The sequence below is a fragment of the Triturus cristatus genome, chromosome 7 (genome assembly GCF_964204655.1).
Source record: "Triturus cristatus chromosome 7, aTriCri1.1, whole genome shotgun sequence".
Taxonomy (NCBI): Eukaryota; Metazoa; Chordata; class Amphibia; order Caudata; family Salamandridae; genus Triturus; species Triturus cristatus.
Genome location: NC_140590.1, coordinates 264,904,720 through 264,931,201, shown reverse-complemented (window position 1 = coordinate 264,931,201; position 26,482 = coordinate 264,904,720). Strand labels below are relative to the sequence as shown.

At 42.6% G+C, this 26,482-nt stretch overlaps 1 long non-coding RNA gene across 1 annotated transcript in view; it reads left to right on the top strand.

Moving 5' to 3' along the window:
- LOC146809371 (uncharacterized) overlaps window positions 1-24,984 on the top strand; it is a 372,329-nt gene extending 347,345 nt beyond the window's left edge. Inside the window, exons 5-7 of the long non-coding RNA XR_014966414.1 lie at window positions 2,368-2,477; window positions 14,830-14,939; window positions 24,879-24,984. This is a non-coding gene — a long non-coding RNA (uncharacterized LOC146809371). The remainder of the gene's footprint in view (window positions 1-2,367; window positions 2,478-14,829; window positions 14,940-24,878) is intronic.
- Window positions 24,985-26,482: the final 1,498 nt, after the last annotated feature.

The window sequence follows — 26,482 nt, the reverse complement described above, 5'->3', positions numbered from 1 at the left end:
ATTGGGACCCCCCCACACGTAATTTTTAAATATGCCCCCAGGATTTGGCCACCCCGGGGGCAAATTACCATATGTAGCACGGGAGCCCGAACTGATTTTTTTGTTGTATCGGCAGGATGCGCGTATCCAGCGCGCATCCTCCTGTTTTTAATTTTTTTTAATTATTGTTTTGGGCCTTGGGAGTCCTTGTGGGACCCCCTGAGCAGGCCTAGGGGGTCAGGGTGATTCTACCCTGCCCCCTTTTCGCGTTTTGCGCGTTTTGCGCTTTTTTTTGTTGGTTTTCTTGTGCCTCGGTTCTACCGAGGCACAAGATGGCTGCCAACACTTCCTGATTCAGCTCGTGATCGGGAGGGTGCGCGGATCCTCCGAGGCCATAGATATATATGTACTTTTAACTCTAATTTTCTCAGGAACTACTGAACGGATTCACACCATTTAGGCAAAAGGCACGAGTCTGAACTGAGGACTACCTCTTTGCCAAATTTGGTGTAATTCCGTTCAGCAATTTGGGCTGTAGCTGCGGCTAAAGGTCCTAAGGGAAAATGCATGGGGAAAATGCGTTTTGGGACCCCCCTCTTTTCTCGGCCCCCGCTTGTGGAATCACCGTGAAACTTTCAGGATAGGAGCGGACCGCAGCCGGCCAAAAGTTTAGAAAAATTCGCGAAGATTCGTCTATTTGTGCTAAAGTTCTTCCAAATAGAATGTTACGGATTTCCTATGGAAAATAGGTCCTAACTATATCTACCTACTGCTGGCGACCGCCAGTAGGTCATACATATATATATATAGATGATATATATAGTTCTAACAGCGGCAGGCGAGGGGATGGGATGGGCGAGGGGATGTTTTTATTGACGGCTTTTCCGCACTGATGACGGCAAGAGCCAGAAACGCGTCTGCGGATGTTTTATAGCCAACACATACCCCGTGAGTGCACCGGACCTCGGGATTACCAATTACTCCTTGTTTTTGCTATATATATATATATATATATATATATATATTACACAGTGGAGGTCGCCACTGTGAAGTTTTAGTTGTGGTTATTTCAGAGTTTCCATTAGAAGAGTGTTTATTGTTTCGATGATAACAGTGGCGTCATTTGGTGAGTCTTCATGAAACTTACCAAAATAAGTTTCACCCACCTCAGCGCCCTCCTAGAAAGTTTAAGGGTGATTCATCAGGGGGGGCCTGAGAAAACCAGAGGGTCCCAAACAGCATTTTCCCAATGCAAAATACCGTAGGAATTTACAAAGCATTATCAAAACAAAGCAGAATTACAATAATTTTGACAGAAATCTAGACTCAGAAAGCGTGATTTTTGTAATCTAGTGTAAATCCATTCAGTTGTTTTTGAAAAATGAAGTTCAAAAGTTAGTGATATCTGGGCGCAAGATGTCAATAAATGCTGTGAATGGGCATTTTAAAGAGGACTAATCAATCCTAACTGGTTGTGTAGAACCTGAGCAATATATTGTGGGAGGCAGTATAGGAATCAAAGACTTGATCCCTGTGTCATGAAAATTAATTAAAAAAAATATAGAAGAAGGCAGGGTGGACACACCCGTTGTAACAAATGAGCACTGATCTGATGGTTTGTACAATCCTGTAGGATCAAGGTGATGTCAAACACGATGATACTCAACTTCTCCAAAAGACTGTTGCATCCAAAATGCAGTTATGCACTTCAGACCCGGCCAATTCCCAGGGGAAAGAGGAATGGTATTGCGGGAAAGAAAGAGAGAAGCACCCTCCAGTCAGCCTGGCCACTTATCTGTGTGGACGTTCCTTTTGTATCTTCTGTTTGGGTGTCCCCTCATCGGTGTTTGGTATGTGTTTGTGTGTATACTAATTGAATGCAAGAAACAGATACAAACTACTTCAAGTTAAGCTGTGTTTACTTAGTTTATATTCTCCTTGTAAAGTGTTACCCAAGTCTTACCTAAGTAATCTATTTTTCCCACCAGGGAGGTAATTATTAGTTTCAAGACTGAGTTTTATTTGGAAATCTTTCTAAAGAAGGGGGGATGAAGCGACATGGTTACCTCTTAAGTACTAAAAGGATCCAGGCCATTCCCAACACTGCTTAAACTTACTGCCCCCCGTATTACCTGATTTCAACCTCACAATGACTGTACTGGTTATTTCATTCAGTAATTAATGGCATTTATTTGAAAGCATTCAGAAGACTAACCTTCACAAGACAGTTAAATAAATGTGAACGTCCCAATAGTTCTAGTGGCCAAGTGCTGAGAAATCCAGCAAATAACTCTTTGTTAGACAGTTCCAAAGTTTCTTTAAAAAGTTTTTTGAAAAATAATAACATGTTCTGGCTTCCCACTGATTGACTTTTCTTTTGTCTTCTAGGAGTTGAGAAGTTTTAGGTCGTCAAGAAGCAGAGAGCCAGGAGGCATCCAAGTAGACCAGGACTCAGCACATGCACTCATTTCCATTTTTATCCAGACAGACATCTGTTGGTAAGTTGTTCTTTGATTATTTTTCCTACAGGTTTTGAAATTTTGCATGTTCCAGTGTGGGATGCCTGGTGCGAAACTGCAGTGGACCGGGATCATGAAGTAATCAGACCTCTCTCGCTGAATCAGGAGTGACGGGATTGTAGCAATAGCAGTACCGGCAGGAGACTCCTCAAGCAAGAAGATGAGGTAAGTAGAGAAAATAACAGGCACTGTGATTCAGGTGGACGTGTCTTTTGCACTGGCGCATCATCAATAAGGGGGAATAAAGGCAAGATGATATCGGGCCGGGTCAGGCAAGCACCCCCCCCCCAAAAAATACGCCAACATAAAAAGTCCCAAAAGAATTTGACTACAACAGGGATGGCAAAAGACACACAGTTGATGGCAGCACTCAATAGATTGCAGGGGGTTGTAGGCCAGTCCAGCCCAATAATTTCACCACTAGAAGCATATTTTGATAAATTAGCCAAATTTGAAAACATAGATACATTTTCTTTTTTAAAGGACCCAATGGCAGCAATCTTCTCCCAAACGGAAAATATAAAGTGTTTGCCCACCCCCCCTTGGGCCGCAAAAAGCAACTTTATCAAAATCGCATGAAAATGAGCAACTAAACAGTGCAAAAGAGTCAACAGACAATGAAAACCAAACAAAAACTCACCTGTTAAGAAATAAAAAAATTACCGTCCAGGCGGTGATGCACTCCACAAACAACTGCAATAACGACTTGGAACTTGGCAAGCAAATATTCACAGAATCTGCAGAAAAAAATCCATATCATTACCGGATTGAAACGGTCGGTAAAGACTAAAACACTAAACCACCAACACTCAACTCCAAATAAAGATAAGCAAGCCACCTAAACCAACTGCCTGAACATGACGTAACACCTAATAATAACAAGGGATCGGAAAAAGATAATTCGCGAGTCTCTAGGCTACATTCTACATTAATAATGGATAGCGCAGAACTAGCTCTTGAGACTCAGACAAACTTTGAAACTGTTCCCTTTGCACTGCAAGCAGAAACTACAAACCAATCATATAAATTGAATCAAGTTACCGTAGTAAACTCGATCGACACATCAAAATTCAGGATATTTCTTCGATCATAGAAATTCCTAGCCATTCTTCAACACACATTCAGATTGATTCAAAATACAGTTCAATTATTGAAACAACGTTTAGTCCAAAGAGGGATCAATTTGGCATTCATACAAGATTCATAGTAGATTACTAGCACAACAGAACAACAATAACGTAGGAGACGAAACCCACAAACCAAAGAAGCACAAGACTCAAATTAATACAGAGAACATATCATCTTTACACTCCTCATTACTAACTATTCTACAATCGTCTATCTCCGTATTAAACATGCAGTCTGACAAACTTGACCTTCGGATTGATCACATGAACATAATAGCAACTCAGATCTCCAGTATTAATAGGAGTAGTAACTCAACAGCTTGCAATAGTACAAGCAGTTAGGGCTCCAAAGCTACAAGGCAACTGTAAATGTGATCAAATAATAGATAAATGATGTACCCTGCCAGTCATACTATCAGACATAGTAAATGAGATGAGAAACCAGGAGGTCCCAAAATGTTCTAAAAAAAAGCACTCAAGAGGAAAAGATTCAACAGCAAGCCCTTTCAATAGTAAACTCAATGGCAACGGAAATACAACAGCAAAAAGCAGAGCAACAAAATGTGGCAAAGGAAAACAATCAACACAATAGCCCTAATAGAGACCAAACGGTGGTATTGATGATAACATTATTACTATATGGCTCCCAGGCATCGTTGTCAGACACAGATGGCTTTAATATTCAACCATTAACAAAATGACAAACAAAACTGTCCAGGAAGGGTAGAAGAAATATCAATTGTCCAAAGCAAAAGGAAAAATACGGCAAAAAGTGTTACTCAGTGTTTAATATCACACCAAAAAATCAATTTCTTCCAGTAATAAGGCCAGCAGAGGCAAACGCCATAGACTCTGTGCCATTGGATTGATTATGAGCTACCCATAATTTGTCGTACTTCTATCCCCCTAACACACGACGTAACGCAGGCCCTCCGTGGTCCTGGACGAGGGTAGGAAACTGGGGCGGAATCAGAGACCGAAACCAGTGGTCGGGGTATGGCTTTAGCAACCCACCACCAGGCCACTTTAGTAACTGGAGAGGTCCACTACTATCCAATCGATATGATTGCCTGGATATGGTGGATTGACTACCATCTCTACCCATGATAGACAGCAGCTACAACAGCGTCTTTCCTAACCCAAAAGACCCCTGTAAGATCATTCGGGCGGCCGGCTCCTTCTCGTCATCTTCGTATGGTACCCAGTCTGACTCTTCCCCTCCCCAGTATACCCCGATCCACCAGCAGTCATCTTCTCCTCACCAGGTCACGTGTTACACCATGTCAGCTACCCCCGCAGACCCGCTCCCAAATCTACAATCTACTTCCCCCCAACCCAGTGAGTTTAAACCCAACCCTCCTCTTTCTGCTAAAACCACCCAGCCCCTGTCCCAACTCCCAGATCCCTCTGCTGAACCTCAGCCTCTAAATTCTACTTTACTATCAACCCAGGACCTTCCAATTATATTCTGGAATGTAGCTGGCCTAAGATCGAAAATCCATCTTCAGTCCTGGGTGGAAGTAACTAACAAATTTAAGTTAATCTGCATAGAAGAAACTTGGGCAATTGACCCTATTCATATTCAGGGTTTTAAAACATTTCACCTTCCTTCGTTACCGTCCACTCATGGGAGACCTAAGGGCGGCTTAGCCATCTATGTTTCCAATTTAATTCCTTTTACGATCACGGAAGTTCAGTCAGTTTCGTCAATTTTTCAAATCCTTAAAATAGTTCCAGACAATAACTCCTGTTATTATCTCATCAATATGTATAATAACTCTCCACCCAACGACTGTGTAAAATCTCTCTCGGAAATTACTTCGTATTTACAAGACCAAAAAGCTATGAGTCAAGAGTTAAATTGTCATATTGTATGGGGTGGGGATTTCAATGTGTATCTGTGTAACAATCATGGCAAAGGTATTTGTGGGCTTTTAGACGAGCATGATGTCCCCCTGGCCCACTTCACCCACAGTGCAGTGGGTCATGCACTAAACACCTGTATCTTCGCACTAGAACTTGAATTTGCGAACATTTTAGTATGTCCTGCTGTAGAGTTCAAGACGACTTTTCATGGTAGAGGTGCTACTACAACCATCGATTTTATCTTATGCTCTCAACCCTTAAAAAACCGATTGAAGCAATTTATAACTGGCACCGACCCCTCAAGCGACCACTACTCAAATAGCATAACAATAGTATTAAATACTCCATCCTCAGCCTGCCCAAAAACAAGCCTCTTAGCGCAGCACTCTCTGGAGATGAATAAAATCAATGGTTATACTGTCAAGTGGACGATGACCAATCCCACAGAGATCACTAGTAAGATCATCCAAAAAACTCTTCCTTTTATCCACCATTGTTTGGAGACGTCATCTTCCCCCAAACTGATCCTCTCCAGCTTCATTAAGATATTAGAAGTTATCAGACAAGAGCTCACCCGTCCCCACAGGACCCGTGACAACGATAAGGATTCAAGAGGGTGGTTTGATTTCCGCTGCCGTAAAGCGCAGCGTGCATTGAAAAATGCTCTACGCAAACAGACTAGGGACCAGCCCCAAATTGCCTCCTTGAGGAAACACTATAAGATGGCACAGCAATCCCGTAAACGGGAAATAAAAAAGAATCTCTGGGCCCAACTACACCAGAGTACTCTAACCAAGGACTCCACTATGTTCTGGAGAACAGTTAAGGCCCCTTTTCTAGCTGATGAAACTGCGATACAGCATCTAGATGTGGCAGTACCTGCTGATAAATGGGTAGCACACTACTCGCAGATCTTTGCGGATAACTCTTTGACAACGGAGGTTCCCAGACCAGATGTGGAAGCTCCTACTAGTAATAACATCTTCCCCATTGATCTCCACTTCGATCTAGAGGAGATAATCGCAGCACTGACTGCTTCAAAGACCGGTAAGGCGCCCGGTCCAGACGGGGTCCCTTTAGACATATTTGTGAGCAATATAGATCTTTGGTCTCCAATTGTCACACAGGTCATGTCTGCAGTTACCCAGATCGGCCTTATTGATTCTTGGTCTACCTCTGTGCTCCTGCCCATTTTCAAAAAGGGAGATCGGAACAATCCAGCCTGTTACAGGCCCATCTCCCTTTTGGATTCCCTAGGCAAGGTAGCTGGCAGACTAATTCTGGAGCGATTAAGGGACTGGGCTACAGAGAATAAGATCTTAACTGACTTACAGTTTGGGTTTCAGGAGGGCCTGGGCACTGTGGAACAGGCCTTAAACCTGACTTTACTCATAGGCAAATACGTTGGGGCCAAAGGCGGTAAACTTCATCTAGTCTATGTGGATTTGAGTTCCGCATTCGATTGCGTAATCCATTCCAAGCTATGGGCGATTTTGAAAAATCTGGGCATAGATCTCGCACTTCTGAATTTTCTCCGAGAGCTATACTCGGATGCAAAAGCTTGTGTGAGATACGGTACCAAAGGGGAGCTTACCGAACCCTTTAATATCGAAAAAGGTGTAAGGCAGGGATGCGTCCTTGCTCCATTCCTATTCAACATCTATACTAATGGACTGGAGCAAGCGATGTTGGTTGATAGTAAAGATCTACCCTGCATAAGCTCCCGCCCTATCCCTGCATTATTGTATGCAGACGATTCAGTTATCCTAGCAAGGACACCCAATCAACTTCAGATCCAACTAGAAAAATATTGCGAATTTATGTCTTCTCTTGGTCTCAAAGTCAATAAATCTAAGACTTTTGTAATGAATATCGGGAAGAGAGCCCAAAAATGTAAATCACTCTTTATTGAGAAGACCAGACTAGAAACTGCCACTACCTACCCCTATCTAGGTATTCTTATTGATAACCATCTGTCCTGGAAATCTGCTATATCCAGCAAAAAACTGCAGTTTCAACGCACCACTTCTGCACTGACTTCCTTCTCTAGGAAACTGGGTAAGCCCGCTCCTACTGTGCTTTTGCAGATCTACCAAGCTAAATGCATGAGTGTGGCTACATATGGTGCCGGAGTCTGGGGCTATGTGTCTACAGATGAGTTACAAATTATAGAAAACTACTTTCTGAAATACATATTAGCCCTCCCCCGTAGTGCTCCTACATTCGGCACACATGTGGAACTCGGTCGGGAGTATCTGACTGATATCATTAGCTACCAGCCGATTCTACTATGGCACCGTATATGGACTCAGGAGCAATGTCATCTAACTAGGTCATTAATATCTGACTGTCTCACTTTGTCCCATTGGAAAAAGATTCCTTGGCTGCTATATGTTTCAAGATTTTTGACAGATTTGAATCACCCTGCTTATTTTACTGACCCTGAATCCTTATCGGATATATCTAGAAAATCCTTGAAAAAGCTATGTGCTGACCACTTAAACAATCTTCGTTTGTGTTCTGAACTTGTCAAAAAGTCAAATGCTCATTTAACGATGGTCCAATTTCCGCATGGCATTCAACTTTATTTGTCATTTTTTCTGTCAAACTATGAGAGGTATGTTTTATCCAGATTTCGGTTTGATGTGTTTTATCGCCTTGTCTTATTGCCTGTACCCTTAGACTGGTCACGGGAACCAACAAACTGTCCCTGTGACGGTCTTACTCGCCAGTCAACTCTGCATGTAACCTTTTTCTGCGGTTTCTATAAGTCCCCGCGGAAACGATGGCTGGTTCCATTGCTCCGACACTTAGGACTGAGAAGATGCAGACCGGCTCTTTTGGCACTTCAATATCTAGATACCCCGTACGTTGCCAAAACCGTAGCCTGCTTTCTCAAAGCCTGCTTGAAAATTCATTCCCTACTATTGGCAACTGTTCCCTAAGATTTTATTGACTATTCTGTTATTATTCTTGTATATAGAGTGTTAGCGTTTACTTCTAAATGCCTGCTTTCCTTAACAGCCACTAAGCAAACCGAATTTCTACATTTTTACTGACTACTGTATTATTATCTTTGTACTTAGAGTGTTAGTGCTTATATATAAAATGCCTGCCTTTCATAGCAGTCAATGAGCAAACCGATGTTTATAATGTTGTACTGTTTTAAATGTACTTTTTATGATTGTAAATTCAATCGAAATAAAGAAACATTGATGATGATGATTAGTGCAGGTACTAACCAACGTGTCCAAAAGTATAGCTAACTCAGACAAGGAGAAGAAAAGCCAGAAAGATATAAGCAAGCAAAATATAGCCAAACAACCTCTACTCCCAAAGAAATCAGATCCCCCCAAAAAACTGACCATATGGGATCAGACAGATAATCTACAACTGGAGACATCAATATCTGACAATCAAGATTCAGAAGAAGAATCTTCACTAAGGAGTACAGAAGAACAAGATCAAATTAACCAACTTGAGAAACCAAGTACACCATCTAGAAACCGCTCAGAAAGGAACAACCCAGAAAGGGTCATACCCCTCAGTAACAATTCAGCAGCTGTTTTAACAGCAACAATGGTCGCCGCAAACTATAATAAAGCAAAAAAACATGAATGTTTAATAACATCGCCAGCAGACAGGACCATTGTGATCACATGCCCCTTATCAGGAAACAATTCAACGAACAAGCAACACCGTGAAAGTGACATTGTCCCTGCTTCCACCAATGACAATAAATTGAGAAGAGACAGTGCGAACAATGTAGATTGAATGAAACATAGAAGGGAAATGCAGGATTACCCAAGGAAAACATCGCATGAACTGTCTGGACACTCTTCATGTCTGCCAGTGTGGAAATGTGCCTAAAAGTGAGCACACTGGTGCAGGGTCACCCTCTTGTCCATGGGTCCAAAGACTAACAAAATAGAGATCGGCACTGGAGTTGGAATAAATAACAAGTTTATTAATCACGCATGAGTGGGACCACATCCACACAACACTCTCAAGTGCTGCAGGAGGTAGTACACTGAATTCACAAACCGTCGTCCCTTTTATACCGGTTTTCTGCAATGTAAGCATGTGAACAGAAATAGGAAGAACAAGTTTTAGAAATTGTTATCAGCAAACAAGGGCAGACGAATAACTACGTGGTCAGCAAAGTGGGAGGGGAGCAGGAATGCTTATGGCAGCAGTAAATGGCAGCAGTATTGGCCCGGGAGGGGGGCCACGAGGCCTCCCTCCTAAAAATAATAAAAAAATAAAAATAAAAAACGGCCCCGGGGGATGGGTTCCCCGGGGCCAAAAGGGGCCACAGGAGGGGGGCAAGGCAGTCCCCCTCCAAAAAACAAAAACAAAAAAAAATAGGGCCATGTCCCGGGGGATCAATATAGATGTGACATCATCAGCAGTGGATTGCGGGCGCGCGAGATGTAGTTAGTACAACTAACTATAGCGGAGGAATTTCAATGGTTTTGCTCGAGTGAAATGTCCAGCTAACTATAACACCCCTAAAACCTATTGATTTCAGTGAATTTCTAAGGTTTTTTAAATGCTAATTCCTAACTATATCAGGCCTGAAACCTATGTTTTTTTTCAGTGAATATATATATATATATATATATATATACACACACACACACACACCTACTCACACACACACAACCCCTGCTCCCAAAGGAAAAGAACACGCACACGAGGATTGCATGAATACGGCTTCTTTAATATAATGGACATCACACGACCGGGCAGCCAAGAGAGACGCGTTTCAGCTTTAACAACAGCCTTTGTCAATCTGGTGAACGCCATGTTTTTTCATTTAATATGAAGTGACAAGTTCATCGACATTGTAAAAATATAAAAATACTTCATGTTAAATCTCAAATGATATACACTGCCTAATACATGAAAATACATTGCAAAATGTGCATAAACATGAAATAAAAAATAATAAATAAAAAATATAACATGTTCGGTGTACTAAATCCACTTTTGTTCATTAACCAAAGTGAGAGGCGTCAACCACCTCACGTAGCACTGACATGTCACATGGGCTGTTTGAATTTGTATCATAGTGTAGACACGGAATGCCTAGTCTAATTGTGAATTCTGCTTGCCTTGCATGTGCTGGAAAAATAGTTCTGATAACATGGTATCGAAATCTGTTAAATTCTGTCTGCTTTAGAAACAAAGTTTAAATAATTATACACATGCTTCCAAGATATAAACAGTGCTGCCCACACCACCTGCGTCTAATTAACGTCACTTAAAGCCGTAACGCTGTCACATCACTGTAGAGAAATCTCAAAGGACTACTGGTCCCATAATCCCACAATGAAACATCATCATTTGAATATAATCAGACATGGCAAATAACGAGCATGATATATATTTAACTTTTTTTAGCACATTATTAACATGTCTTGAGTAAAGTAGTATGTGAGGTCATCAAGGAGTGCCTGACGGGGACGAAAGTTATAGTTAGTTAACTAAACTATAACTGGTAAAAGTCCTAGTTTTTTTCCAGTCAATTTCTGTCTTTTAACATAAGTTAATATCTAATTACCATACCTACCTAAACGTCTAAAAGTTGTTTTTTCAGTGAATATATATATATATTAGGAATTAGCATTTAAAAAACTTTTGAAATTCACTGAAAAAACCATAAGTTTCAGGCCTGATATAGTTAGGAATTAGCATTTAAAAAACCTTAGAAATTCACTGAAAAAGCAATAGGTTTTAGGGGTGTTATAGATAGCTGGACATTTCACTCGAACAAAACCATTGAAATTCCTCTGATATAGTTAGTTGTACTAACTACATCTCGCGCGCCCGCAATCCACTGCTGATGATGTCACATATTACATCTTTCATGACATGGTCAGTGACATCACTGATGACATCTCAAATGAAAACTAGCCCACCAGGTACCTCCAGTATGCGCCAGGGAGCTACGTTGCAGAGAGGTGTTCAGAGGCCACACCCCTTTTTACAACACTCTGCAACGCAGTTCCGTGGCGCTTAGTGGAGGTACCTGGTGGGCTAGTTAGCCTCTAGGGGACCTCTGGATTGAACAGGAATGAATTCTCCAACTTAAAACGCGCCACAGGGCGTGTTTGCACACATGTCACCTGAGGCCCTGCCCCCTACCTTCACCACTGCGCAAACGCGCCCCGTGGCACGTTTTAAGTTGGGGGATTAAGTCCCCTTGAATCCTGAGGTCCCCTGGCGGCCAACTAGGCCACCAGGTACCTCCAGTAAGCGCCACGGAGCTGCGTTGCAGAGAGGTGTAAAAAGGGGCGTGGCCTCATTACACCTCTCTGCAACGCAGCCCCCTGGCGCATACTGGAGGTTCAGGGTGGGCTAGTTGGCCCCCAGGGACCCCAAGCATTCAAGGGGAATTAGTTCCCCCTCTGCAAACGCGCCAGGGGGCGCATTTGCAGAGTGGTGTAAGGAGGGGGCGTGGCCTCCGGCCCGATTTTTTTTTCAGAAGGGGGGCTATGTAGACCCCCTTCTTTTTCTAATGTATTGGCCCTGGGGACCCCATCCCCCAGGGCCTGCCCCCAATTTCTTTTATTTATTTTTTTAATCGGGAAGGGGGCCGCGTGGCACCCCTCCCGAGGCCATAATTTGCCCCGGGGACCCCATCGCCAGGGGCATGGCCAACTTTTAAAATCTTTTTATGGAGGGGGCTGCGTAGCCCCCCTCCTCTGGCCACTTTAAGGCCCCCATCCCCCGGAGCCAGCCATTGATTTTTTAATTTTTTTTTCTCCTAATGGTGGAGGGGGTGCCGCACGGCCCCCCTCCCAGGCCACATATGGCCCCGGGTCCCCATCCCCCGGGGCCTGGCTCTCATTGGGGACGGTGGGGGGTCCTAATCCCCCCATGGTCCCAGCCGGCTTCCCGCCTCCTGCGGGAGCCGGCATTGCTTTTCCACATGGGGAGCAGCTAACACCTATTTTAAAGTTGCCCCGGGGGGTGGCGGTTCCCGGGGCAGTGTGGGGTGGATTGGGACCCCCCCACACGTAATTTTTAAATATGCCCCCAGGATTTGGCCCCCCCGGGGGCAAATTACCATATGTAGCATGGGAGCCCGAACTGATTTTTTTTTGTATCGGCAGGATGCGCGTATCCAGCGCGCATCCTCCCGTTTTTTATTTTTTTTAATTATTGTTTTGGGCCTTGGGAGTCCTTGTGGGACCCCCTGAGCAGGCCTAGGGGGTCAGGGTGATTCTACCCTGCCCCCTTTTCGCGTTTTGCGCTTTTTTTGTTGGTTTTCTTGTGCCTCGGTTCTACCGAGGCACAAGATGGCTGCCAACACTTCCTGATTCAGCTCGTGATCGGGAGGGTGCGCGGATCCTCCGAGGCCATAGATATATATGTACTTTTAACTCTAATTTTCTCAGGAACTACTGAACGGATTTACACCATTTAGGCAAAAGGCACGAGTCTGAACTGAGGACTACCTCTTTGCCAAATTTGGTGTAATTCCGTTCAGCAATTTGGGCTGTAGCTGCGGCTAAAGGTCCTATGGGAAAATGCATGGGGAAAATGCGTTTTGGGACCCTCCTCTTTTCTCGGCCCCCGCTTGTGGAATCACCGTGAAAATTTCAGGATAGGAGCGGACCGGAGCTGGCCAAAAGTTTAGAAAATTTCGCGAAGATTCGTCAATTGGTGCTAAAGTTCTTCCAAATAGAATGTTACGGATTTCCTATGGAAAATAGGTCCTAACTATATCTACCTACTGCTGGCAAACTCATATATAGATGATATATATAGTTCTAACAGCGGCAGGCGAGGGGATGGGATGGGCGAGGGGATGTTTTTATTGACGGCTTTTCCGCACTGATGACGGCAAGAGCCAGAAACGCGTCTGCGGATGTTTTATAGCCAACACATACCCCGTGAGTGCACCGGACCTCGGGATTACCAATTACTCCTTGTTTTTGCTATATATATATATATATATATATATTACACAGTGGAGGTCGCCACTGTGAAGTTTTAGTTGTGGTTATGTCAGAGTTTCCATTAGAAGAGTGTTTATTGTTTCGATGATAACAGTGGCGTCATTTGGTGAGTCTTCATGAAACTTACCAAAATAAGTTTCACCCACCTCAGCGCCCTCCTAGAAAGTTTAAGGGTGATTCATCAGGGGGGGCCTGAGAAAACCAGAGGGTCCCAAACAGCATTTTCCCAATGCAAAATACCGTAGGAATTTACAAAGCATTATCAAAAAAAAGCAGAATTACAATAATTTTGACAGAAATCTAGACTCAGAAAGCGTGATTTTTGTAATCTAGTGTAAATCCATTCAGTTGTTTTTGAAAAATGAAGTTCAAAAGTTAGTGATATCTGGGCGCAAGATGTCAATAAATGCTGTGAATGGGCATTTTAAAGAGGACTAATCAATCCTAACTGGTTGTGTACAACCTGAGCAATATATTGTGGGAGGCAGTATAGGAATCAAAGACATGATCCCTGTGTCATGAAAATTAATTAAAAAGAATATAGAAGAAGGCAGGGTGGACACACCCGTTGTAACAAATGAGCACTGATCTGATGGTTTGTACAATCCTGTAGGATCAAGGTGATGTCAAACACGATGATACTCAACTTCTCCAAAAGACTGTTGCATCCAAAATGCAGTTATGCACTTCAGACCCGGCCAATTCCCAGGGGAAAGAGGAATGGTATTGCGAGAAAGAAAGAGAGAAGCACCCTCCAGTCAGCCTGGCCACTTATCTGTGTGGACGTTCCTTTTGTATCTTCTGTTTGGGTGTCCCCTCATCGGTGTTTGGTATGTGTTTGTGTGTATACTAATTGAATGCAAGAAACAGATACAAACTACTTCAAGTTAAGCTGTGTTTACTTAGTTTATATTCTCCTTGTAAAGTGTTACCCAAGTCTTACCTAAGTAATCTATTTTTCCCACCAGGGAGGTAATTATTAGTTTCAAGACTGAGTTTTATTTGGAAATCTTTCTAAAGAAGGGGGGATGAAGCGACATGGTTACCTCTTAAGTACTGAAAGGATCCAGGCCATTCCCAACACTGCTTAAACTTACTGCCCCCCGTATTACCTGATTTCAACCTCACAATGACTGTACTGGTTATTTCATTCAGTAATTAATGGCATTTATTTGAAAGCATTCAGAAGACTAACCTTCACAAGACAGTTAAATAAATTTGAACGTCCCAATAGTTCTAGTGGCCAAGTGCTGAGAAATCCAGCAAATAACTCTTTGTTAGACAGTTCCAAAGTTTCTTTAAAAAGTTTTTTGAAAAATAATAACATGTTCTGGCTTCCCACTGATTGACTTTTCTTTTGTCTTCTAGGAGTTGAGAAGTTTTAGGTCGTCAAGAAGCAGAGAGCCAGGAGGCATCCAAGTAGACCAGGACTCAGCACATGCACTCATTTCCATTTTTATCCAGACAGACATCTGTTGGTAAGTTGTTCTTTGATTTTTTTTCCTACAGGTTTTGAAAGTTTGCATGTTCCAGTGTGGGATGCCTGGTGCGAAACTGCAGTGGACCGGGATCATGAAGTAATCAGACCTCTCTCGCTGAATCAGGAGTGACGGGATTGTAGCAATAGCAGTACCGGCAGGAGACTCTTCAAGCAAGAAGATGAGGTAAGTAGAGAAAATAACAGGCACTGTGATTCAGGTGGACGTGTCTTTTGCACTGGCGCATCATCAATAAGGGGGAATAAAGGCAAGATGATATCGGGCCGGGTCAGGCAAGCACACCCCCCCAAAAAATACGCCAACATAAAAAGTCCCAAAAGAATTTGACTACAACAGGGATGGCAAAAGACACACAGTTGATGGCAGCACTCAATAGATCGCAGGGGGTTGTAGGCCAGTCCAGCCCAATAATTTCACCACTAGAAGCATATTTTGATAAATTAGCCAAATTTGAAAACATAGATACATTTTCTTTTTTAAAGGACCCAATGGCAGCAATCTTCTCCCAAACGGAAAATATAAAGTGTTTGCCCACCCCCCCTTGGGCCGCAAAAAGCAACTTTATCAAAATCGCATGAAAATGAGCAACTAAACAGTGCAAAAGAGTCAACAGACAATGAAAACCAAACAAAAACTCACCTGTTAAGAAATAAAAAAATTACCGTCCAGGCGGTGATGCACTCCACAAACAACTGCAATAACGACTTGGAACTTGGCAAGCAAATATTCACAGAATCTGCAGAAAAAAATCCATATCATTACCGGATTGAAACGGTCGGTAAAGACTAAAACACTAAACCACCAACACTCAACTCCAAATAAAGATAAGCAAGCCACCTAAACCAACTGCCTGAACATGACGTAACACCTAATAATAACAAGGGATCGGAAAAAGATAATTCGCGAGTCTCTAGGCTACATTCTACATTAATAATGGATAGCGCAGAACTAGCTCTTGAGACTCAGACAAACTTTGAAACTGTTCCCTTTGCACTGCAAGCAGAAACTACAAAGCATTCATATAAATTGAATCAAGTTACCGTAGTAAACTCGATCGACACATCAAAATTCAGGATATTTCTTCGATCATAGAAATTCCTAGCCATTCTTCAACACACATTCAGATTGATTCAAAATACAGTTCAATTATTGAAACAACGTTTAGTCCAAAGAGGGATCAATTTGGCATTCATACAAGATTCATAGTAGATTACTAGCACAACAGAACAACAATAACGTAGGAGACGAAACCCACAAACCAAAGAAGCACAAGACTCAAATTAATACAGAGAACATATCATCTTTACACTCCTCATTACTAACTATTCTACAATCGTCTATCTCCGTATTAAACATGCAGTCTGACAAACTTGACCTTCGGATTGATCACATGAACATAATAGCAACTCAGATCTCCAGTATTAATACCAATATAGGAGTAGTAACTCAACAGCTTGAAATAGTACAAGCAGTTAGGGCTCCAGAGCTACAAGGCAACTGTAAATGTGATCAAATAATAGATAAATGATGTACCCTGCCAGTCATACTATCAGACATAGTAAATGAGATGAGAAACCAGGAGGTCCCAAAATGTTCTAAAAAAAAGCACTCAAGAGGAAAAGATTCAACAGCAAGCCCTTTCAATAGTAAACTCAATGGCAACGGAAATACAACAGCAAAAAGCAGAGCAACAAAATGTGGCAAAGGAAAACAATCAACACAATAGCCCTAATAGAGACCAAACGGTGGTATTGATGATAAAATTATTACTATATGGCCCCCAGGCATCGTTGTCAGACACAGATGGCTTTAATATTCAACCATTAACAAAATGACAAACAAAACTGTCCAGGAAGGGTAGAAGAAATATCAATTGTCCAAAGCAAAAGGAAAAATACGGCAAAAAGTGTTACTCAGTGTTTAATATCACACCAAAAAATCAATTTCTTCCAGTAATAAGGCCAGCAGAGGCAAACGCCATAGACTCTGTGCCATTGGATTGATTAGTGCAGGTACTTACCAACGTGTCCAAAAGTATAGCTAACTCAGACAAGGAGAAGAAAAGCCAGAAAGATATAAGCAAGCAAAATATAGCCAAACAACCTCTACTCCCAAAGAAATCAGATCCCCCCAAAAAACTGACCATATGGGATCAGACAGATAATCTACAACTTGAGACATCAATATCTGACAATCAAGATTCAGAAGAAGAATCTTCACCAAGGAGTACAGAAGAACAAGATCAAATTAACCAACTTGAGAAACCAAGTACACCATCTAGAAACCGCTCAGAAAGGAACAACCCAGAAAGGGTCATACCCCTCAGTAACAATTCAGCAGCTGTTTTAACAGCAACAATGGTCGCCGCAAACTATAATAAAGCAAAAAAACATGAATGTTTAATAACATCGCCAGCAGACAGGACCATTGTGATCACATGCCCCTTATCAGGAAACAATTCAACGAACAAGCAACACCGTGAAAGTGACATTGTCCCAGCTTCCACCAATGACAATAAATTGAGAAGAGACAGTGCGAACAATGTAGATTGAATGAAACATAGAAGGGAAATGCAGGATTACCCAAGGAAAACATCGCATGAACTGTCTGGACACTCTTCATGTCTGCCAGTGTGGAAATGTGCCTAAAAGTGAGCACACTGGTGCAGGGTCACCCTCTTGTCCATGGGTCCAAAGACTAACAAACTAGAGATCGGCACTGGAGTTGGAATAAATAACAAGTTTATTAATCACGCATGAGTGGGACCACATGCACACAACACTCTCAAGTGCTGCAGGAGGTAGTACACTGAATTCACAAACCGTCGTCCCTTTTATACCGGTTTTCTGCAATGTAAGCATGTGAACAGAAATAGGAAGAACAAGTTTTAGAAATTGTTATCAGCAAACAAGGGCAGATGAATAACTACGTGGTCAGCTATGTGGGAGTGGAGCAGGAATGCTTATGGCAGCAGTAAATGGTCGACAATTAACATCTGAGGCCAGGTGCACTGGCAGCTACAAACCCTCAGCACGTTCATTGCTTTTAGCTGAGTCAGGAAGTCAACTAAAATAGATAACACAAGCAGAGTGAAAAGACGAGCAGCAGAGGACGGGAGAATTACGAAGGAAACGAAATGGACACCACAGCCAAAATGGCTGTCGCTTATGCTAAGTAAAATATTACACATTTCCACACCAGCTATGAATAGCAATTTGTGGGAAATCTCCCTAATACTTCAATACAAGTCAAAAGGCCAGCAGGATATACTAAACAGAGAAAATATCCTGAGACTGCTGGCCGAAATCCGAACATTAAGTCATATTAAATCGACAGATCTTTTATCAGTAAGGTTTTTGCCTAATGAATATAACGACCACCTGGAGATAACCTTAACATCATGGAAGTCGGAGAAAAAAATCAACCACCTTTTTTGTGTTAAAGAGCGATTTGAATCATGGTGTATATCGATTATAAAACCTATACCACAGCAATACCGAGCTCCTCTGGCGTACTGGGAACATAGGCAGAGCACTCACATCGCTGTATACTCAATTTTGCAGAGTGCCCGAGGACCAACGGGCACAGATACCAAGTATATAGCACCAGCTACGCAAAAAAGCCAATGGCACTGGTTAGCATCAGCATCAAATAATTCAAAAACACAATGACCAATCAATCAAAAACAATTTCTTTGAAAGATGCTCTGCTAAACATTTTTTCCTGGAATATTGCAGGTGCAAAATCTAAACTTATAGACAGTGCACTACTAGAAACTTGGGCGATATATGACATCATAGCAGTGCAAGAGACCTGGCTGTCAGGTCCACTCCAACTGCCAGGTTACACGTTACATCAGGTGGATGCCAAAAAAATGCACCGATTTGGAAGGGATGAAGGGGGACTATTGGTCTACATATCAAATGTCCTTACGGTAGAGCCAGAACAACATACAGATAATTAAACTTAACTTTGGCCGAGATCATTGGACAAGGTCGATAATCCTGTTTAATATCTAGGCCCATCAAAACGCCCAAGACAAATCCGCAACATAAAAAAAACTAATATATGAGATAGCCAAAGTAAGATGCAATACACCGACTTGGGAAATATTGATAACAGGCGACTTTAACACACATCTTATACACACACCAGACGATGATGACCAGCTAACAGCTAAAAATGAAATCTGGTCAGTAAATCACCAAGTAAGCCATCTTTGGAAGAAAGCCAATAAAATGGGTGAAGAACAGGTAACCACACTTGAACATTTTGGATTGAGAGTAGTCAAAGGAAGAACGCGGGGCGATAATCCTCCAAATTTGACCTATTACGGACTGACATCAGGGTCAATAATTGACTACACGATTCTCTGTCTACCATTAGTACAACTAAGAATGTTTAAAATCAAATGTTCCATTGACAGTGACCACTCAATCCAGCAATGAGCCATAAACATAAACCCGGACAGATTGATTTTGTGACACAGTTGACAAAACCAACACCCAATTTAACATCAAGGATGTTCAAAAACTACGCACGTCCATTAACATGGACAACTAGAGAATTAAAGAAAGAACTGAGAAGAGAGATGAGGAAGGCCCAAAAAATCGCAATGCAAACGGCTCCATGGGAAAAAATAAAACAATTGAGAAAGGAATATAAGAAACATGTCTGTCAGGAAAAGAGTTTTTAATTTAGCTACTCTACAACTGCAAACGATCAAATACCAAAGCCTTCTGGAAAATAATAAAGGGCATAGGCAGGGAAGCACAAGTAACAAACTCATCAAACGTCACTGAGAAAGATTGGGCAGCTTATCTTTTCTAATGAAGAGCAGCATCAACCCTACAAAACTAACAATAAATAACTAAGTTATCGAGTCGAATGTAACAAATAGAACTGAAACACCGTCCCATCCTGAGTACCTAACTATTTTAGATCATGCACCTTGTACCCAATTAAAAGTGGAAAAAGTGATCACAGCTGGCAGAAGTGACAGTGCCCCAGTCCGAACTGTATTCCGCAGGCAAAATACAAATGGGATCCAAAATATTGAGCTAACCCGATAACGGCACTGTTCAAAGAGGTGAAAAATACGGGAATGGTTCCAGACAACTGGAGGGGATCAATAATAAACCCAATTTTTAAGGGGGGGTCACAGAACAAAGTCTGTGAAATACAGACTAATAGCGCTTATTGACTCGGAGGCTAAATACTAAGCTTCACCAATATTGGAAGATTTAATTGAATTGTCAAACACCAAGAATCTGATTCCAGCTCAACAGACGGGCTTCCGGAAAGGGTACGGAACCACAATTAACATGTTAACTGTAACATTAATGCGGAGAAGTGCAAACGTTTAAAGAAAAAACTATAAATCTGCTTTATCGATCCGAAGCCAGCTTTCGATCAAGTGGACCGACACCTCTTCTGGGCAAAACGAAGATGGTGGGGCATTCAAGAGAAAATTTTGAGAGTGATTGAAATGTTATACACTAACACATGGATTCCAATCAAGGTGGCAGATGGCACAAGAATATCTAGAAGAATACCAATGGCAAAGGGTCTTAAGCTTAAGGGTGTGTGCTTGCACCACATCTGTTCAATCTCTTTATGGCCGATTTAGCCACCCATTTTGATCGAGTAAATTTACACACTCTGAGACTAGGGGGCATATGTATCAAAAACCGTATTTGCAATTCTCAAATAGCGATTTTTTGAGAATCGCTATTTGAGAATTGCAAAACGGGATGTATTTAAAAATTTGCACATATTTTGCGAATTCTTAATATTCCTTAATTGCGAGTAGCAAATTGCGAAATTGCAATTAAGGAATACCTTCCCATTCATTCCTATGGGCCAGGAGGCCCATAGGAATGAATGGGAAGTCATTCTCCAATTGCGATTCGCAATTTGCTAATCGCAAATTGAGAATAATTTCAAAAGTGCAAGGGTGTCATGATGACACCCTGATGCACCCCTGAAATGAGCATGTGTGCGCATATGGCGCACATACATGCCATAAGGGCATGTATGTGCGCCACATGGCACTTTGAAAAATGCCAAAAAGTGCATTTTTCAAAGAAATCGCAAATTACCACCAACTTGAAGTTGGTGGTAATTTGCGATTTCTTAAAGTGAAATCGCACAACTTGGGTGCTTGTTACATAGCATTTAAGGAATCGCAATTTGCGATTCCTTAAATGCTTACGCAAAATTAAAGAATCGCAAAATTAGCGATTCCTTAATTATGCGATGCGAAAATGGCTCATACATCGCGTTTTCCGATTTTGTATTTGCAAACGCTGTTTTTTAGCGATTCGCAGCATTTGCGGAAACAAAATCGTTTGATACATATGCCCCTAGGTCCACTATCCATATCTCATCTGTCATATGCTGATGATATTGTGCTGCTGAGTCACACAGAGGTGGGACTTCAAAGATTAATTGAGGAAACTGCAGCATTCACTAAAGTCAACAAACTGGAAATTAATATCACAAAGACAAAAACCATGTTAATAGGAAATAATTCCAATATTCCATTGAAAATTAAGCTAGGAAACGCAACTATAGAAGACGTCAACACCTACAAATATCTAGACTTCTACTCTGATAAGAACATTAATTTTCAGACACACCAGCGGTATATGGTTAGAAAAAAACAGTACTTTAATACGTCTTTTGCGCACTTGTAAAAAAATGGTGATGCTTGGTAATCATGCTAAAATGTTGGACAGAATAAACACATACAAACGTGTTTTTGGTCTTTTTTTGTATGGCTTCACCGGCACAAATCTGCTTAGAATTTGGATTGATGCAACAAGAGATAGCAAGAAGATACCACACAATTAAATCGTGGCATAAAATACGAAACAACCGGTCTAGCCCTCTAGTCAGCACATTAAGGCAGTCACTGATTAATGATACAAATTTGAGCTACAAAAAAAATTTGCTATCTTCATTAGAAATAACTGATACATTGGGCTTATGGGATCTAAATCTGTCGCACTCCACTTTCTGCCATGCAATCAACAAAGCAGGAAAAACTCACTCACTATTGGAGGATAAAAATGCATTTTCCTGGCGATCACATGCATGGATGACAATTCAAACATACGTCACCTTGCAACCATAAGCATACCTTTTTTTAACTTCTCCTGTGCATTTTAAGAAAATGTTATTAGCTATACTCTTAGGAGACCTGCCCTCCTTAGCAGACAAACCCTCATGGAGATGCAAAGGCCCAACAACATGCAGGGTATGTGGCACTCCCAAAGAAGATTTTTTGCATTTGGTCTGCATATGTCTGACATTAACGAAAGCAAGCCTCATATTCTTAAAACGGCTATTCAACGAGAGGGGGATCTGTACCTGCAGAACGGCAATCATGAGGACCCTTGATTCTACAGACCCTCAGCAAAATTTCAAATGTTTGACATTTTTACAATCACATGATAGATCACTCAAACAGAATTCCGAGGGCGTAGCTCCAGTATGAGAAACCAGGTCAGCCTAAGGTCTAAATAAACAGATGATTGTGAGTAAAAGAGAACAAATTGACATTTATAAAACTATGGGACTATAGTACCTAGCACAATTGAAAATTAGAACTTAATATCTTATTCTAATGCACATGCCACTTTATAACAACATAGCTGAAAGCTATGGGCCACAATCGAAAGGAAATGAAATAATAATTTGTTTAAGATGCCAAAGGTTTTAATATCTCGTATCCTTGAAATATCAACATGCACATCAAAGAAACTGATTAATAAGAAAAGCGATGTATTTTATTGCAAAATGTTTTATTACCCTGTATTAATTGTGACAGTTTTTATTAACTTATAACAATCAAAATGAAAGGTATTATTGACGTTTAAGTAATTTGTGCAACAAATAATCAAGTGATCAATTGGAGCTATTTGAGATCTCAAAAAAGTGTCTTCATTTTGGCTTTAGAGCGTTAACCATAATTCCTATGAGAAAAATAACACCCTTATTTTGTCGTTTCTAAAGGAAATGCTTTAGGTTTTACAATTTTGATTTCATCAAGATGACTTCAAGTGTGCCACACTTTTAGCTTAAGTACACAATACTAGCACTCTAGTTGGTCATTAGAACACTGTGGGGAGTGGGGAGGGGCCAGCGGCACCGACTCAGAAAACAGAGGGCAGGTGAGACAGAGTAGGGGTAGAGGTAGCAAACTGACCACACAGAGTAGATGTGAGGGCAGTGGGAACACAGTGGACCACACAGAGTACAGTGGGAGGGGCACTCGCAGATCACACCATGGAGAGCAGGTGAGAGGGGGGCAGGGGCAGCAAGCCAACCATGCAGGACAAGTGAGAGAGGCTGTGGCAGCACAACAAACCATGGAAGGCAAGAGGGAGGGCCAGTGGCAGCACAATGGACCATGGCGGGCAGGAGGGTTTGGGCTGATTCACGGACTCGGAGAACAGAGGGCAGGAGGTAGGTGGCAGGGTAGAAAGTAGAAAGTTGACCACAAAGGGCAGATGGAAGGGATAGTAGCAGCACAATAGACCATACAGGGCAGGCAGGAGGGCAGTGGTAGCATAATGGACCATGGAGGGCAAGAAAGAGGGGGCAAGAGCACGCATGGAGGGCAGGGCTAAGAGGGCAGGGGCAGCAAGCTGGCCATGCAGAGCAGGTGGACGGGTGAGTGGAAACAAAATAGACCAAGTAGAGTGAAGGGAGGGAATAGGGGAGGCACACTGATCAGTAGAGGCAGCAAGCTGACCACTAAAGTCAAGCAGGAGGGCCGGCGGCAGCACAACGGACCATGGAGGGTAGGAAGGAGGGGGCATGGTCATGCCAACAAATCAGGGGGGAAAAAATCAGGGGAAGGCAGGAGGGATGAGATAGGAGCACAAACTCGGACAACTAAGGGCAGAGGCCAGGGGGCAGGGTCAGGGGCATGGGCAGCTTTCTCACAATGCAGGGCAGGCAGGAGGGGTAGTGGCAGCAGAAAGAGGGAGGGGAATGGACCCACACACGGACAACAAAGGACAGGGGCAGGAGGATCAGGGGCAGCAAGCTGATACATACGGCAGGCAAGAGGAGTAGTTGCAGCACAAAGGACCACATATGGCAGATAGGAGGGTTAGTAGAAGCACAATGGACCACTGTGGGCAAGATGGAGGGGGCAGGGGCATACACAAAGAACCTTGGAGGGCTAATCTGGAGGGGCAGGAGCTGAACTCAGACAACAGAGGGCAGGGGGAAGGAGACAAGAGCATGGGCAAAAAGCTTACCACATAGGAACGGAAGGGGGGCATTGGCAGCACAATAGACCACATAGGGCAGGCAAGAGGGGTAATTATAACATAATGGACCTTGAAGGGCAGGAGTGTTGAAAACTAAAACAGCGATATGATTAAGCATTCACTAAAGACATGAATTCTCTTCTATTAAAAGCATGTTTCTTGTCTTATGTTGACTAATGTCTGGACTCCATTTTGTATTGTCATGTCTCCACGTGCTTTACACGAGAAGAGTCCTACCTTTTCGCTAGTTGCTCTTGTAATCTGCCATGTAACAGTCTATAAATAGCTCCTTTGTCCGTCTGGCGCATGCCCAGACTTGACCACATCTGTTATCAGTTAGTCCTTGTTTGACCATGTTTTCGCGGGCTCAGGAAATTGTTAACTCCGCCCACATATTGATCCTGTATCGAAAATGTCCATAAATGGTAATGAATTTTGCTCCATGTTGTATCCACCCACTTATGAGCCCCTCTGTTGTGTATAAAAGGGGACCGTGTACGTAAGTTCTGTGTGCTACTCTACGCAATACTGAAGAGTGTTGTGTAGGTTGTAGGACCACCCTTAAGGGTTAATAAACTCTGTCTTTGTATTTGCAGTTTCCGTGCCAACTTCCTTCTAGCTTTTGTTACAGGAGAGCGAACCCTTGTATTCTGCGGGCCTAGCTGGGGCCTGTACTCATCAATTGGCGCCCAACGTGGGGCTCATCGGCGACTCGGATGCTCGAGGGACTGGTCGTGACGAAGGTGAGGAATTTGGCCGGGGATGTGATCACTGCCAGCGGCGTTTTTAGTCCTGGCATCCCGAGGTTTCTTCCTTCCCTTCCGAACTGACCATCTGGGTGGCGCCGGTCCTCGACTGAGACCTCTTCTGTCGGTCTGCCGTGACAGCCGTTTGGGCGAATTTTGGAACTTGGCAGTTGGAATCTGGACACTCTTGATTGGTAAGAACCGTTGTACGGTACTTGCTCCGAGTTTTGAAGCCTGGGTTGGCTATTTGAGTTTGATTTGTGATGACCGGTCATATTTTGTATTGATTACTGTGAGAATATATGCGTTGCAACACATATAGGCAGGTAATGTGGAGATATTTCTCCGGAGTTGTTTAAATCTGAACGGCGCAAAGTTTAAGTGCCATTTTTGATAATACTGCATATTTTGCATTATTTTTGAGCATGCCTGCTTTTAGCGCACTCCGTAAGTGGTGCTGCTGCTTTGGAAACCGGTTAAATCTCGAGGAATCTGCTCCAGCCCCCCCAGAGGGGACTCCTAATAGGGATATGTATGTGAAGCATGGTCTTTCCTCTATAATGTACAGCACAGTGTGGAGGAAATACACCAAAAAGGATCCTGAGTTACGATGGCCTTTGTATGGATCATTTGATATGCGTAAGATTGAGTATGTGGAACAGTGTATGTGTAAACGGCGTGCTCGGCAAGACATGTTTGAATGTGTTCGGTTATGGGTGAAGGAAGTGCGTGAGCGAGAGAAACGTGAGAAAGCGCTGATTGATAAAGAGCAACGGAAAAATGATCATGTGAGAGCACAGGAAGCGAAGCGTCGGGAGGAAAGAGAACTGGCGGAGAGACAAGAGAAAGAGCGTAGGTTGCAAGTGTCGAGTCAATATGCTGTCCGCCAGCCACTCTATCCTGTCCTTACTAATCTTGAAGATGATTTTCATTTATTAGATCGCTCTCCGCCCCCTTATGTTGGCGCGTCTGCCCCGAGGTCACAGGATTCTGGATCGGTTTCGGATAAGGTAGACACGCGGTCCATGTTATCAACTGAGCGTATGGGTGAGCTTCGGAAAATTTCTCTTTGTGCGCTTAAGGGCAAGCTATCTCTTACTGAATTATTGGAAACTTTGGAAAATTGGCAGGATAGAGAGAAGCTGTATTTTGTTGAAACTTTTTCTGATGAAGTGATTACTGCCTTTCAGAAATATTCAGATGTTTTCGAGCCTGATGCTGTAGTATCGGAAGCTAAAGCATTACGTAACGGTGTTTTTTCTCCCTCTAAGGTACCCGATGCGGTCCGACGGCTGTTTGCATTGCGGGACGCGGCGTTTGAACTTAAAGAGAGAGCGCGCCTAAAGGCAGGGGAGAAGGAGCAATCAGATTCACACATCGGCGGCGAACAATCATCTACTTCCCATTCAGATAAGAGCGAACTAGTGCATGCTAAACCGATGCGAGAGGCGGCACCTTTGTATGTTCCTCCTAAAGGAGCAGGAAATAG